A 14,981-nucleotide genomic window follows, 5' to 3' on the forward strand; every position below is an offset into this window, starting at 1 on the left:
AGTTTCCGCTGGAAACGATAGAACTCGAGGCACTTTTGGTGACTGTGGTACGTGACTCCCAGTAGCCCTCCCAACACATTCATTCTCAGCGGCTTCCAATCGCTTGCTGTGGGGCCACATTGTGCATGGTACAGTATTTTACAGGATGGTAAACAATTAACTTTAAAAGGTGCTTGCTCATTCTCTTTTAATTTATATGAGTTTTCTGCTCTACAAATATTACCAGTAATCCCAGAAACGAGATATCTATTACCACAATAAAACTTGATAGCAAGCAAATTTACTGTTTCTCTGAAACACTGTTAATGTTATGGTAATCAAGCAAGTCAACTATAGCGTTAACATACAAAAAAACAGAAAATATGTATTCCTGTTACAAGAGAAAACTAATGTGACTAGATATGTTAATTATTTACAGTAATATTAAATAACAAATTCCGATTTATTACCAAATAGCTTACTTACGACACTTACTTAGTAACTTTGATAATACTCGCACTATAAATTAGCAAGCGTCGGAATATTCTCAAAAATATACCTTTTTCTCATAAGTATATAATGATATTAGGGAACGATTGGTGTTGAACGAGGATACAGTATGTAACTAAACTGTCTACAATGCACAAGAAGGTTAGAATTGACGATAATGTATGAGTTTCTGACGGCACTCGCAGTGTTCTAAAATACAGAATATATCGCGATACCCACAGTACAGACACAATCAATGTAAGACTGTGAAAGTATCACAAACACTAAAATGTTATAATCTAGAATTTCGAATCGGACCTGTCTGTCATTCACGGTCTCACAAGAAGGAAAATTCGTAAGTTGCGTTATACATGTAAATAATCGCCCGAATTGCTCCGATTTGCTCACTTAGTTGAGTTTGTGACAACTACAAAAGTGGCGTGGTGAAGATGAACACTTGAGCGTCAGTTTATGGTCAGTCAAGTTGCAAAAATTGTGTAACACCAAGAAAGAGCGGCTTCCGCATGCAACACCTAACCCAGAGATGTTTCTCTGAAGATCAAGCTAAAAGACAGTATCATCCATTGGAAAATATGTAGCAGTAAGTGTACACATCTGTTTCACATACTACATAATTAAATGTAGGCAAACTACCACATTTTCACTCTTAAAACATTCTATAAAATGGCACTAAAAGTTGAAATATACTTGTGCGATGCAGGAACGACGACTTGGTGCTGATAAAAATGTACATGTATTTGGATACATTTACTATCTGAAGCTAGGCATGGTATCCCAAAACCGGTTATAGCATTGCGATAAAACTTTTTAAAAAGTATTTAGGCCTGGTTACGTTCTTCGCTGATAATCGTTATTGGCTGGCATGACTGTTGATGAAGGTGCACACTGTACATTGCCAGTTTTCAGTTCCCGTTGACGCGCGGTAAATTAGATTCCAAAGTTTTAGAGTACCCCGTGAAACAAGTGATCTTTGACTGATTGATTCTCTGTGGTTCTGTGCCGAATATGAATTCACGGTTGTGCATGGTTGATGTGTTTGTTTACGTGTGCTGAGGGGTGAATGTATATATTTTTTTTAATAATACGTGTACATGGGTGACTATAAACCGCGTTATATGAATTGGTAAGATTTTACGGCCTTTAATTTCGATAGTCTGGAGCTGACGTAGTTGGAAACAAAGGTGCATTAATTTGTGCAACGTTAACTATTGCACGTTGTTTACTACCGTGTTACTGTATAACTTGGCTTAAAAAACAACTTACAATAATTCAAACAAGAAAGTAGGTATCGAGTGCTTTGTTAATTAACTGATATCGAGTGTGAACAGCGTCAGAAATGATTTAAGTACGCGCCTTATTACTTGTGGTCACACTGTTAATGTAGTAAAACGAGTTATCTTTTTAGCATTTATTACCTCATAAATGGAAATATGAAACTTCCTGGCAGATTAAAACTGTTTGCTGGACCGAGACTCGAACTCGGGACCCGTGTTCGAATCTCGGCCCGGTACACAGTTTTTATCTGCCGGGAAGTTTCATATTAGCGCACACTGCGCCGCAGAGTGAAAATTTCATTCTGGAAATAGGTTTAAAAATTTGTTGGACTCATTCCACAACTATTTAGTCATTACACGTGTGATCTGAAAAGGTTACATTAGCATACTTGTATTTGTTTTCCATTCCAAATACGTTATTCTTGTTTTTCTGACATGTTCTACGTCCTGGATGATCTCCTCGCTGTGGATAAATTGTTACGAAATTACATGTAGTATAATATGCCATAATTTGTATAGGCTTTCTCTCTGCAGCATTGACTCTCATATTCTTCTGCGATTATTATATGACTGGCCTTAGCCAAACTCTGAAGATAACTTTATTGTATTATTATTATTATTATTATAGTATATTGGCCCACTTCGGTACATCTCCTTTTCAACGTTGCATGGATGCTACAGAAGAATGTTGGAGATTAGGTGGGTAGATCACGTAACTAATGAGGAGGTATTGAATAGGATTGGGGAGAAGAGAAGTTTGTGGCACAACTTGACTAGAAGAAGGGATCGGTTGGTAGGGCATGTCCTGAGGCATCAAGGGATCACAAATTTAGCATTGGATGGCAGCGTGGAGGGTAAAAATCATAGAGGGAGACCAAGAGATGAATACACTAAGCAGATTCAGAAGGATGTAGGTTGCAGTAGGTACTGGGAGATGAAGGAGCTTGCACAGGATAGAGTGGCATGGAGAGCTGCATCAAACCAGTCTCAGGACTGAAGACAACAACAACAAACAACATGGATGTTGTTTCATTGTTCCATTGCTTCTGTTTTGCAGTGCTCCCTTGAGCCGTTTCTTCATTCACATTTTTATTATTTCGTATTTTGGGGCTTACTGCCATGTTTTGTGCAGTGCTATATTAAGTCTCCTGATACCTTGGCCGGGAAGGGGAGGGGGAGTACTTTGTGCTTATCTTTTCAAAATATTGTAGTAGCCAGGTATTTTATATTCAGAAGTTTTGAAAAAAAGATTTCAAGTCTTCTAGCATATTCCATAAATGTTTTAAAATTTTCATTTAACCTTCTCCCATAAAATTGTGTCTAAGTAATAGATGTGGTTTTAGGCAATGAAGGAAAAATTTTCAGTTTCCAGATCCTACTTACACATCAGTATCTCTTTCAGAAGTAAGTTGAGAGTAAAAGTCAACAATAATTAACGAATGTTGACTTCTTTTTTATAGTTGTCGAAAAGTTACCCCCGACCCTAGTAGTACGAGTTCCTGAAAGTGTCTTGGTATTTCTATGTATGTGGTGAAAGATATTTTCAAGTTCTGGTGCCTACTTGCAAATCAGTACCACTTTAAAAAGTCTGATGTTAATACAAATCAACTACAATCAACATTTTTAAATTTTTTTGAGGGTTGGCATACAGTGACGTTACCTTGTTAATACACGTCATTGAAAATATAAATTACAAACATGACTTTAGAAGAATTGTAAGTAATATAATATGAATACAGCAACCAGTTATTTGTTGCTGTGTTAAGCCACAGTTATCGTAATTTTTTTAAAAAGTTTTCTACAGTAAAGTTTTACTCTGAAGATGGTCAGAACATCATTCAGTATTGTTATGTGCAGCAATTTATTGTGTAGAATATTCATTTTAATGTGTAATGGTTCTTGCCATTCAAGCTATAATTATGTTTTCGTAGATTTGCTAGTTGTATGCAACATATCTTGTGACCAGGTGCCACATATAATAGATGGTCACACTTTTTTCCCCTCATGACAATCATACATACAGATCACTGTTTACAATCCTAAAGATCATGTGCCAACCTTACAATGTTCCGCCACAGATGGCAGTCTTGGATTTTGGGTGTATTTCTCATGCATACCCAGCTGCTGAAACACCTTCTGCAGCTCATCCAGTAATTTCTTCCTTGTTCTTTCAATTGGACGAGTACCATTAGATTTTCCCATAAGCACAACTTTGGCCCAGAAAGTGTGTGGCCCCATAGCAATGTGCCGTGGCAGGATAGATTTGATTTGATTTATTTATTCATCCATCCATCCATCTGAAACAATATTGGTATTGTTATGCAGTGAATATAATTATCTAATAATATACAAAAATTCACGTGTGCTTTTGTTAGGATAAGGCAGGTGGCCGGCTGTGGCCTCTATGAAGGAGCCATCTGGCATTTGCCTGAAATGATTCAGGGTGGCCATACAGACTCCATCCTCTAGAATATTTGTCATTGCTTTTGTAACTGCATTGCCTCATTCTGTTGGTTCCTGTTATACAGTGTTCTTTCATGTATACACAGTTTGCATCAGGTAAATTATGATCTCAAACATAGTTTATCACTGTACACACAAAAGAACATGTGGATCCATGAACATGCTGCTATGCCTATCCTACTATGATGAGTGAGGTGTTCAGCTGTGGAAAATAATAAGACATTGCTATCATGCACTACAGGTTTTATGCACATGGTTGTCTTGTAAAAGGGTTACATTTATTGTAATGTGATCTGGTGTTGTAGCTTTTCCCTTTCATTATTAACCATTAAGTATTTTTTAGCTGTGTAGATGCATTGCTCATTAAGAAAGTTTTAGCTGAATTTTAACAGATTTTAGTACTTTTTTTACACCTCCTTGTTTTTCATTTTCTCCATGAAGTTGAGTTATTTCATCAGGTTGTATAGCTCTTGGTTCTTTCTTCATCTGCACATGCTCTCTTCATGAATTGATTCAGAATCATTCTCATGATTTCCCATTCAAAGATAAAAAAAAGTTCTTTTTTTAAAAAAAAATCTGTCTTGAGTCTCTGGTGGTATGGATGGATACCTCACTACCTATATTGTCATTTGAATGTCGATTGGAATATGGACAGTTCTATATAGGACAGTTTAACTGTTGTGCACAATTAAAATGTTATAGCACAGATCAACCACTCATTGTGCCAGTGATGTCAGTGAACAATAGTGTTGTCAAGTGTAGAGTTCTGACATCTTGAGTATGCTGCAGACTGCACATAAGCAGAAATAGGAGACTGTGGCTCTGTATGCTAACTAAAGAAATTAACCTATTCTCGCTGAATTCAGTTGATTTTTGTCTCTCCTAAGCCATTGTTTTGTTGTTTGTTTTGTTTTCACGAGACATTGTGAAGATTGCTCAGTATCCAGCAATTTTTCCCACTAGTGTCCTTCCACAAGAAAGAGAGAGAATATTTGAAAACACAGAGGTATTTATGTTTACAATCCTTGGATAGGTAGAACACCAACATTACATATAAATAAAAACACAAGATGCATAAACATTTTCAATGAAGACTGTATCAACACTTAAAAAGTCAGATCTATTTAACAAAGAAAATAATTTTTGATGTTATGACATACATAAAAGGGAAAAAAAAAGACATTTTTATTATTGTTTCAATTCTCATCAGTGTTGAGTATTAACAGCACAACCTTTGTCAAGAACACCCACTATGAATTTTGCTGTGTCGTTAGCAAACTCTTTTTATCATTCTCGTTCCCACATTCTCTTTGTATATTTTGACTTTTTTGTAAAAACAATGGTCTCTCTTAACCTCATTTTTACAGCGCTGACAAAGTACACAATTTTTGAACTGCTATGTGAAAGAAAACGACCAGTCCATAATATGAGACTGGGTATAGAAATAAAACACCAAAAACCGTGTTGTAGACTTACTTACCACAAGTAGTTGATTGAGACAAGAAAGCTGCTCCTGTAAAAGGATCTTCAGTTTGATTGTAGATCTGTGTCTACAGAAAATAATTTTGTTTGATGGTATGTAACTGAACTTCATAACTGGAAGTGTAGTTGCGAGCATGTGCTGGGTACGTCAGCAGGTGACCATGCTATAATGCCAGACCTACTCGGTGTGGAACCTGGCAGGCTCACTTGACTTCGTGAACAGCAAGTCATCCAAACCAACCGATCTGCAGTCTTTCTCAAATGATTTTAAAGAAACAATTCGGTAATAAACTCTCATTCTCACACACCTTATAGTTTAATTCATCAGCTTCATGATGAACTGCCTATCATTTCGTTTATGGCCCTAGTTATTGTTAGTTATTTCTGTAGTGGGTAAACTACAGCAAGAAATTCTTAGTTTGCAGTGAAAAATAGGTTTTGCTATGAATTTGTGTTTGATGCATGTTAGGTTACATGTTTTGGTGTGTGTTAAATGTAGATAATATATTGAATTATTCTTTAAACTTGGAAGGATGTCATTGACTGTTTCCAGTCTTCAGAAAATGGAATGTATGTAAAGTGTGCTGTCACGAACTCATGAGTCAGTGAAAAAGCTAGAATGAAATATTCATAAATTCCTCATATCTCATAAATGGTTTGAGATACTGAAATAGGATTTTGGCAAATGATAGCACACAAAGACAAGACTGTTTTGCTGTATGATTAAAATACGCAACTTCCACATCTACCATGATATTCAACCAACTACAGATTTTTTCAGTCAAATAATGTAATTATTTAGAGCCACCAATACTGGTGAAATGAGAGCATCTGTGGGGTTTGTAGCAATATAAATGAAGAAGTTGTAAGATTATTTTTATAAGATGAGGCATGGGAGATTTGCCTTATATTTCCAGTCTCCCACCACATCAGAAAGTCCCACTGTCTGGCCACATAGGAGCATTCCTCTTGTAACTCAGTACCACCCAGGACTGGAGCAACTGCATTACATTCTCCACCAGGGTTTCGACTACCTCTCGTCGTGCCCTGAAATGAGGAAAGACCTCATGGCTGATACCCCTGCAATAGACCTAGATGCAAGACTTGTCCTATACATCCTCCCATCACAACCTACTTCAGTCTGGTCACAAACATCACCTATCCCATCAAAAGCAGGGCTACTTTTGAAATCAGCCATGTGATCTACTATTTAAGTTGCAACCACTGTGCTGCATTGAATGTAGGCATGACAACCAACAAGCTGTCTGTCCGCATGAATGGCCACTGACAAACTGTAGCCAAGAAACAAGTGGACCACCTTATTGCTGAGCACACAGCCAAACATGACATCCTTCATTTCAGTGGCTGCTTCACAGCCTGTGCCATATCGATCCTTCTAACCAACACCAGCTTTTCAGGAATTGCGCAGGTGGAAATATCCTACATGCCTGTAACCTTCCTGACCTCGACCTTCATTAGTCATTGTCCTCTCTCATCCAACCCCTTCTCTGTTCCCATTCCAGCACTACACAGCCCTCATTCCTCCATTGCACTCAGTCTTTTTACTTCTCTCCTTTCCTGTGTCCCCCCACCTCCCGGCTTCACATATCTGCCCTACCCTCTTTCCACCTCATCCCCTGCGCCCTCTCAAACAGCCTGTCACTGTACGCCACCCCACCCACTATCCTTCCACCTTTCCATCCCGTCCCAGCCTCCTCCTTACCCCAACCAGTCGCCACTCCCATTACGCACTAGTGCTGCTGCTTGCAGTGTGGCCTCCATGAGACTGCGCAGTCATGTGTGTGTGAGTTGTGTTTGCATGAGTGTGTTCGTGTGTGTTTGTCATGTAACTTTGACAAAGGCCTTACTGGTTGAAAGCTATATTTGTGACAGTCTTTTTGTTGTGCCTATCTGTGACTCAGCATCTCTGCTATATGGTGAGTAGCAACTTTCCTTTTCACAATATAGCTATTATTACCTTAACTTTACATGATTACATTGCCTTTTTGTGGATAACAGAATGTCACAAGATGCCAAGATGTGGCAGTGTGCTATGCCACAAGCAATAATACAAATTTGTATGCATGAAATTAGGTTGCAACAAAGTATTTCTATGCAGATAAAAACTAGCCTTCAAACATTGTGCTGGTAAATATATGATGAGAAAATGGCATTTGTTTGCGAATTGCATCATTATTCCTGGTATGGTGAATGTCAGTTTTTTTGTATTTCTTTTTAAATCTTGCAGAGGTATGTCTTCGAATTCATAAGGTTGCTCTCTTGAAGCACAGTGATGTTTTTGGCGATGTTGACTGAGTGGTATTGTGACCACTATGATAAAATGATTTCTCTGAGTGCTTCTGTGAGCAGTTTTTAAATTACATGCTTTAACGACAACAACTTGGGATCATACTGTATATAACAGAAAGTAGGACTACTACTCATCACTCTGGTTGGTCATCTTAAGATTCAGATTCAGCTATAGGTAGCAGGTAACAGAGTTGCATAGCATTAGCGTTCTGTCATATCCACTAGGAGAACTAAGTTTTTTTGTAGACTTATGTCTACTCCATCACAAAAATACTGTTTCACTCATCTCCAGTGACAGCATATATCATTTAGTGAGTAGTGCAGTACATTGTGATCTTATTATCTGTTAATTTTCTACAGTTTCTGACAAAGAACAGGCTAAATTTCCATGGTTTGGTGTGAATGCCCACGTAGAGGAAATGTTGCAACAGGGGCACATTATCAGCCAAGCCACTGGCAGCGTTGTAGGGAAAGCTGGTTTGCCATTGGTGTTATCTGGGCAATGGTGTCATGTCCACCGCTGGTCAGCCAAACATCAAAAGTTGCAACTAATTTTAAATGCTCTACACATACGCTTCATGGTCAGGATTTACAGTGACAGCCACAAAAGGAAATAATGCTTCTCTGTTGAAGATGCTTAAAGTTGACCTATCAGCAAATAGGAAATTGCTTATCATGGCCCTTTGCGGTGGCCACTATCATACTGTAAATATATTCAGTTTCTACAGTCATTCATTAATTCATTTTGTTCCGTATATCCCACCATTAAGAAGAAACATAAGTTGAATGAATCGAGGTGTAGAGAATAAAGAGAAGCAACTGTTAAAAGCTAATTATGTGCATTGTATCAGTAACTAACTGTTGTTAAGTTGCTAGACAGTCCTTTTATTTGACATTGTAAAGTTAGCAGAAAAGCCACTATTTTGACAAAAGCATCCTCATCCCATATTATCTGATATGTATAACCTATTATTATCTTATGAATATAATAGGGGGAAACATTCCACGTGGCAAAAATATATCTAAAAACAAAGATGCTGTAACTTACCAAACGAAAGCATTGGTATGTTGATAGAGACAAAAAACACACAAACACAAAGTTCAAGCTTTCGCAGCCCACAGTTGCTTCATCAGGAAAGTGAGAAGGAGAGGGAAAGACGAAAGGATGTGGGTTTTAAGGGAGAGGGTAAGGAGTCATTCCAATCCCGGGAGCGGAAAGACTTATCTTACGGGGGAAAAAAGTACAGGTATACATTCGCACGCGCGACATGTCTGCCTGTGTCTGTATATGTGCGGATGGATGTGTGTGTGTGTGTGTGTGTGTGTGTGTGTGTGTGTGTGTGTGTGTGTGTGTGTGTGTGTGCGTGCGCGCGCGCGCACGTGCGAGTGTATACCTGTCCTGTTTTCCCCCTAAGGTAAGTCTTTCCGCTCCAGGGGTTTGGAATGACTCCTTACCCTCTCCCTTAAAACCCACATCTTTTCGTCGTTCCCTCTCCTTCCCTCTTTCCTAATGAAGCAACCATGGGTTGCGAAAGCTTGAATTTTGTTTGTGTGTTTTTTGTCTCTATTATTATCTTAACTTTACATGATCTCATGTAATATCACAAGGTGCTGAGATGGGGCAGTGTGCTACACCAGAAGCAATAATTCAAATTTGTATGTGAAATTAGATTGCAACAGGTAAAAACTAGCTTCCGAACATTGTGCTGGCAAGTATATGATGAGAAAATGGTGTTTGTTTGCGAACTGCATCATTATTCCTCCTGTATGATGACTGTTTTTACGTATTTCTTTTTAAATGATGCAGAGGTACGTCAGTGAATTCATAAGAGACTCACTTGAAGCACAGTGATGTTTTTGGCGATGTTGACTGAGTGGCATTGTGACCACTATGATAAAATGATTTCTCTGAGTGCTTCTGTGAGCAATTGTTTAAATTATGTGCTTTAACCGTGTAACAACTCGGGATCATACTTATAGAATAGAAAGCAGGGTTACTATTCAGCATTCTGTTTGGTCATCTTAAGATTCAAGATTCAATTGTAAATCGAATGTCTCTCTATATCTTGTGAAACAAAGGTAGTGGGTAGTAGAGTTTTCATAGTATTAGCATTCTGACATGACCACTAGGAGAACTAAGTCTTTTTGTAGACTTACTTCTGTGCCATCACAAAAGTACTATTTCACTCCTCTCCAGTGACTGCACATATAATTTAGTGAGTATATTGTAAGAGGCAGTAGTGCAGTCCATCATGAGTTATTGTATGTTAATTTTCTATGGTTCCTGACAAAGAACAGGCTAAATTCCCATGGTGTGGTGTAAGTGCCCGTCTGTGAGGAAATGTTGCATTTGATTTAATGTTGGTTTCAAAGTATAGAGAATTTCCAGGTCTGCTGAATATACTGGATGTTAACTTTGTCTCTTGGTGTAGTGATGTGTTGTGTGACATCATATGTGCAGAAGAGAACAAATCTATGTACCTGTATATCTATAATTTTTTTGGTATTTAGGTTATAGTAACACCAGGTCTGTGTTAGTTTGAAAGGTGACAGTTTGGTTGTGAATTGGCAAAGTGGTATTAAAGCTTCACTTTATTTTTGCAAACTGTAATGGAAAGCATTTTGAAGGTTTGCAATGCAATGTAAATTAATAAAAAAAAATCGTAATATTCTTAATAGATGAGTTCAGAAACCAAGGCCAGCAGGGATACAAATATGCTATTTGTGAAAACTGCAACACACAGAAAGTATGATTATTTACAGTCCAGTAAATAATAGTGTACTTGCTGGGCCAGCAGCATTCTCTTACATTCTAAGCGTTTTCATTTTAAGGTTTGGACTGCCGGACAAATCAGAATTGGAGAAGTTCATGTGGACTCTGCACCATCATTGAAGGCCATGTACTTTTGGATTAATGAATTTAAATCTGTGTGGACAAGCACCGAAGATGAAGAGTGCTATAGCTGTCCAGTTGAGGTCACCACAAAGGAAACCACAGAAAAAATCTGTGATATGGTAATGCAAGGCCGCCAAACAGAAATTTGTGAGATTGCTGAGACTGTAGGCATCTCAACTGAGTGCATAGTATCCTGCAGCTGTGGTTGGTTGGTTGGTTGGTTGATTTATTGATTGATTCAAGGGAGGAAACCAAACAGCAAGGCCATTGGTTCCATCAGATTAGGAAGTTTGGTAAGGAAGTCGACCATGCCTTTTCAAAGGAATCGTCCTGACATTTGCCTGAAACGATTTAGGGAAATCACAGAAAACCTAAATCGGGGTGGACAGATGTGGGTTTGAACCATCGTCCTCCCGAATGTGAGTCCAGTGTGCTAACCACTGCATTACATTGCTCGATCTGCAGCTATGAATAAGCTGTGCGTGAGGTTAGTGCTGTCATTGTTCACAGTTGAAAAGTGCATCCAGTGCAGTGTTCAACACAATTCTGGTGATGCTTTGGTTGCAATCTGCCAGACTTTTGTGCCGTTTTGTGACTGTTGATACCTGGAGCCATCACTATACACCAGAATCAAAATGGCAGTCAAACCAATGGACAGAGGCTAGTGAAAGTGCACTGAAGAAGGGAAAGACCATTTTGTCAGTTGGTAAGGTGATGGCCACTGGTTTTTATTCTGAAGGAATAATCCTCAAAGGTTACTTGGAAAAAGGGAGACCAAGAACTGGACTCATTATGCTTCATCGTTGGACTGTTTGACATGTGGTGGCTGGAAAAACACCAAGGTTGGCATGCAAAAAGTACTCTTTCACCAGGATAATGCACCATCCCACACATCAGCGATAACAATGACGAAAGTACATGAATTAGGCTTTGAAATGGTTCCTTATCTGCCATCTTCGTGAGACTTAGCCCCAAGTGACTTTTTCCTGTTCCCTAACTTGAAACTTTGGTGTGCTATGAAGTAGTTTTCATCAAATGAGGAAGTGGTAGTTGCAGTCAATAAGTATTTTGCAGAGTTTGACAGGACTTATTTTTCTGATGGGGTGAAAAAACTGGAGGATCGCTGGGCCAAGAATGTACCCTTCAGAGGATTGTTTACAAAACAATTTCTTTTTACCACACTTATGAAACTGTGTGCACCACTGTACAGATAATGGTTTGCATGGGATAATTGCCATTTACATACGTACTTTGCAAACCAGTGAAAAGTGCATGGCAGAGTACTTACCGTTATAGCATATGTTAGGTTTTATTCCTGTTCCAGTCGTGAATTCAATGCCATTATGTCCACATGGCTACAACAGCCCATCCAGCTCATCCACAGTGTTGATTTCACTCAAATTAGTGTGGCACATCTGTGTTAACTGTTTGGCACCATCTACTGTGGTAAGGGATAAACTAGAGCATTCAATATGATCCTCAACTTTGACCAATTTTGTCACACAATGCCCAAGATGCCACACAGCTGTTATTTCATAATGGCAACCAATAAGCTTAAAATGTTTCCATTGTGTGAAAATACAATTACAGGATCATACAAATTCGTAATAAATATTGGAGCTTACGAGACTACCGCAGGAAAATGAGGGTTTTGGGCGGGGACAAACTATACTCTAACATAACACCCTCAAATCTTTTTAATCGTAAAATATACAAAATGCACAACAGAAACCAAAAGAAACAATAGTTCAAAAAAGCAAAAAATCCACTGTAAGAGCAGACACATTGCAACTGGTATCGAAAACATCACTTGCACTGTACAGCTTAACTACAAAGACCGATACCAATACAAAATTCCTAAAACAGATGATTCTACAAAGAACAAGGCAGTACACGTAACTAGAAATCATAAAAAGTTAACGAAAGGCAGTAGAGGTCAACTGATGTTGACTCACATAGCACAGCTTAAAACACCGATACAGAGAGGTCGCAATTTACACAATAAAAACGACTTGTATAAGATCTAGCATCAAGCTTACCAGACACCAAATCCCACATGAATTGGACCTTTCATCCTCCCCACCCAAAAAGAAACACACAAAAAGAGCAATACCATGCAATCCCCTTCCCACACCACAAAAAACTCCCACCCGCCTGCTTTTAATTTACAAGGCTGGGCATGTGCACCTTGCTATTAACTTCATAAAAACAGGAAAAATACACACACATGCAGAATTCTTTTTGACAACAGCACTCATGAGGATGAGCCTGTAAAACAGAGTACTTCCTTTTACTCCTGCAACAGAACGACCCCCCCCCCCCCCCCAAATATATTTCAGTAGTATTAGTACAGGTCTCAGCCTTGTAATCTTTAAATTTAATGTTATGATTCATTCCACAATTATTATATCCGTTACTGCCTAACACCTTATTAAAAGCAAACACATCTAACATGATTGTGCACCACTCTGCTACATATTTCACCATTATTAAGCTCAATACTCGAATACTTGCGTATTATGATTTTCAACAACCTGGAAAACACTATCACAAGTCCCTCCAGAAACAATTGCCCCAAACATAAAAAAAATTTATGCCCCTTACTGCTCTTCCTCTCAATAAAGCTCAACTCATCTTTCATTGTCATCCCTGTTCACGTACAATTAAAAATAAATGTAAATTGCACATATAATTCACAGTTCATGTAAATAGCAGTCACAGTTTTCAGCCACAGTTAGTAAGACTACCATAGATAAAATAATATAAGTGGGCGCTTCAAGCTTCACCGTGTAATTACATTATGTCACGGCTCAAAAAAGCTGAGGACTGGTATCAAATGAATGCCGGAGTTGACCAATGGAAAGCATACCATTGTGTCATCTTTTACTGTCTGGAGCCACAAAATGGCACAGGCCACAGTGGACACGTGAATGCCATCTAGCATACTAGGCAAGAATGATAGTGCCCCAGCTTCCCTCCCTGTCCCCTGAAATCTTTGTTGTGGTTGTGGTGACAGACTGTTCTGTAGTGTAGCCTAAGGTCTAGTTCAGATAGGATTGGTTGAGAGATTGCGAAACCTATGAATGTGGCTACATGGCAAAGGTTTTTGAAAATACATTAGGCTTTAGCATTGCCCTATATTTATGTTTGTGCTGTATTTAATGCACTTTTCAGTGTCACAACTGAAACTGGTAAATTCAGAAAATATGTATTGCAAAATAGGTAAATACTGAATAAAAATTTGGTGCATTTTATGTACATACATCATACAAGAACTACAAAAAATGCAAAGCAATACCACTAAGTAAACCTTGTTGGTACAGTGAATGTAAATGTTTATAGTGTTGTAGATTAGTTTGCTTCAACCTTTTCTGCAGTGATGACCACATACATATTGCACCTTATGATAATGACCATCTTGTGATGGCTTTGGCTACGGCATGTGATTACAAATCCTTTGTATTTTAATGTACACTGAACAGCAGTCACAACGTGGTGGAGGTTTTAGAGTTGAAGTAACTGCCTCCCCTGTAGACAACTCCAAAATCCAGCTTCCAACTCCAAAATCCAGCTTCCAACAGAGCAATGCACAGTCACACGACTGGGAATGTGCAGACCTTCAGTGTGTAACAAGGACTACTGCATTCCAGGCCTACATGTTCAGACAATATGTCACTCATGTGTGTCACTTATGTGTGGAGGAATGAATGAGAGATTTCTCAGGAACATATTCAGTTTCTGTTTGAAGCCATGTGTCTGTCTTCACACGAAACTGAATTCTCACAATTGGAGACTGTGTACTTAAATTTTGCTATAAAATTCATTTTGGTCACATATGTTTCTTCGGTATTACAATTTTCACAATTATTAGAGTGTATACTGATGATGATGATGATGATGTATGTTGCCTTGATAGGTTGCTGCTACACTCATTAAAAGTAAAAAGAATTTTTGATGACCAGTACGAGGAGAGGAGAGAGAGAGAGAGAGAGAGAGAGAGAGAGAGAGAGTGAGTGAGTGAGTGAGTGTGTTGTGTCAGTGTGCTCTATGCTCCGGCTGTTCTCTCT

The 14,981-nt window shown here is 38.5% G+C and overlaps 1 protein-coding gene across 2 annotated transcripts in view; it reads left to right on the top strand.

The window, feature by feature from the left end:
• Positions 1-1,463: 1,463 nt before the first annotated feature.
• Positions 1,464-14,981, top strand: part of LOC124596205 (glutamic acid-rich protein-like) — a 30,099-nt gene continuing 16,581 nt past the window's right edge. The window contains exon 1 of one of the 2 annotated variants that reach the window (XM_047135254.1): positions 1,464-1,612. The gene's annotated coding sequence lies outside the window, so the exon portion shown is untranslated. The other variant, XM_047135255.1, reaches the window with a different exon arrangement.

Source organism: Schistocerca americana, chromosome 2, assembly GCF_021461395.2.
Source record: "Schistocerca americana isolate TAMUIC-IGC-003095 chromosome 2, iqSchAmer2.1, whole genome shotgun sequence".
In the NCBI taxonomy this organism is placed as follows: Eukaryota; Metazoa; Arthropoda; class Insecta; order Orthoptera; family Acrididae; genus Schistocerca; species Schistocerca americana.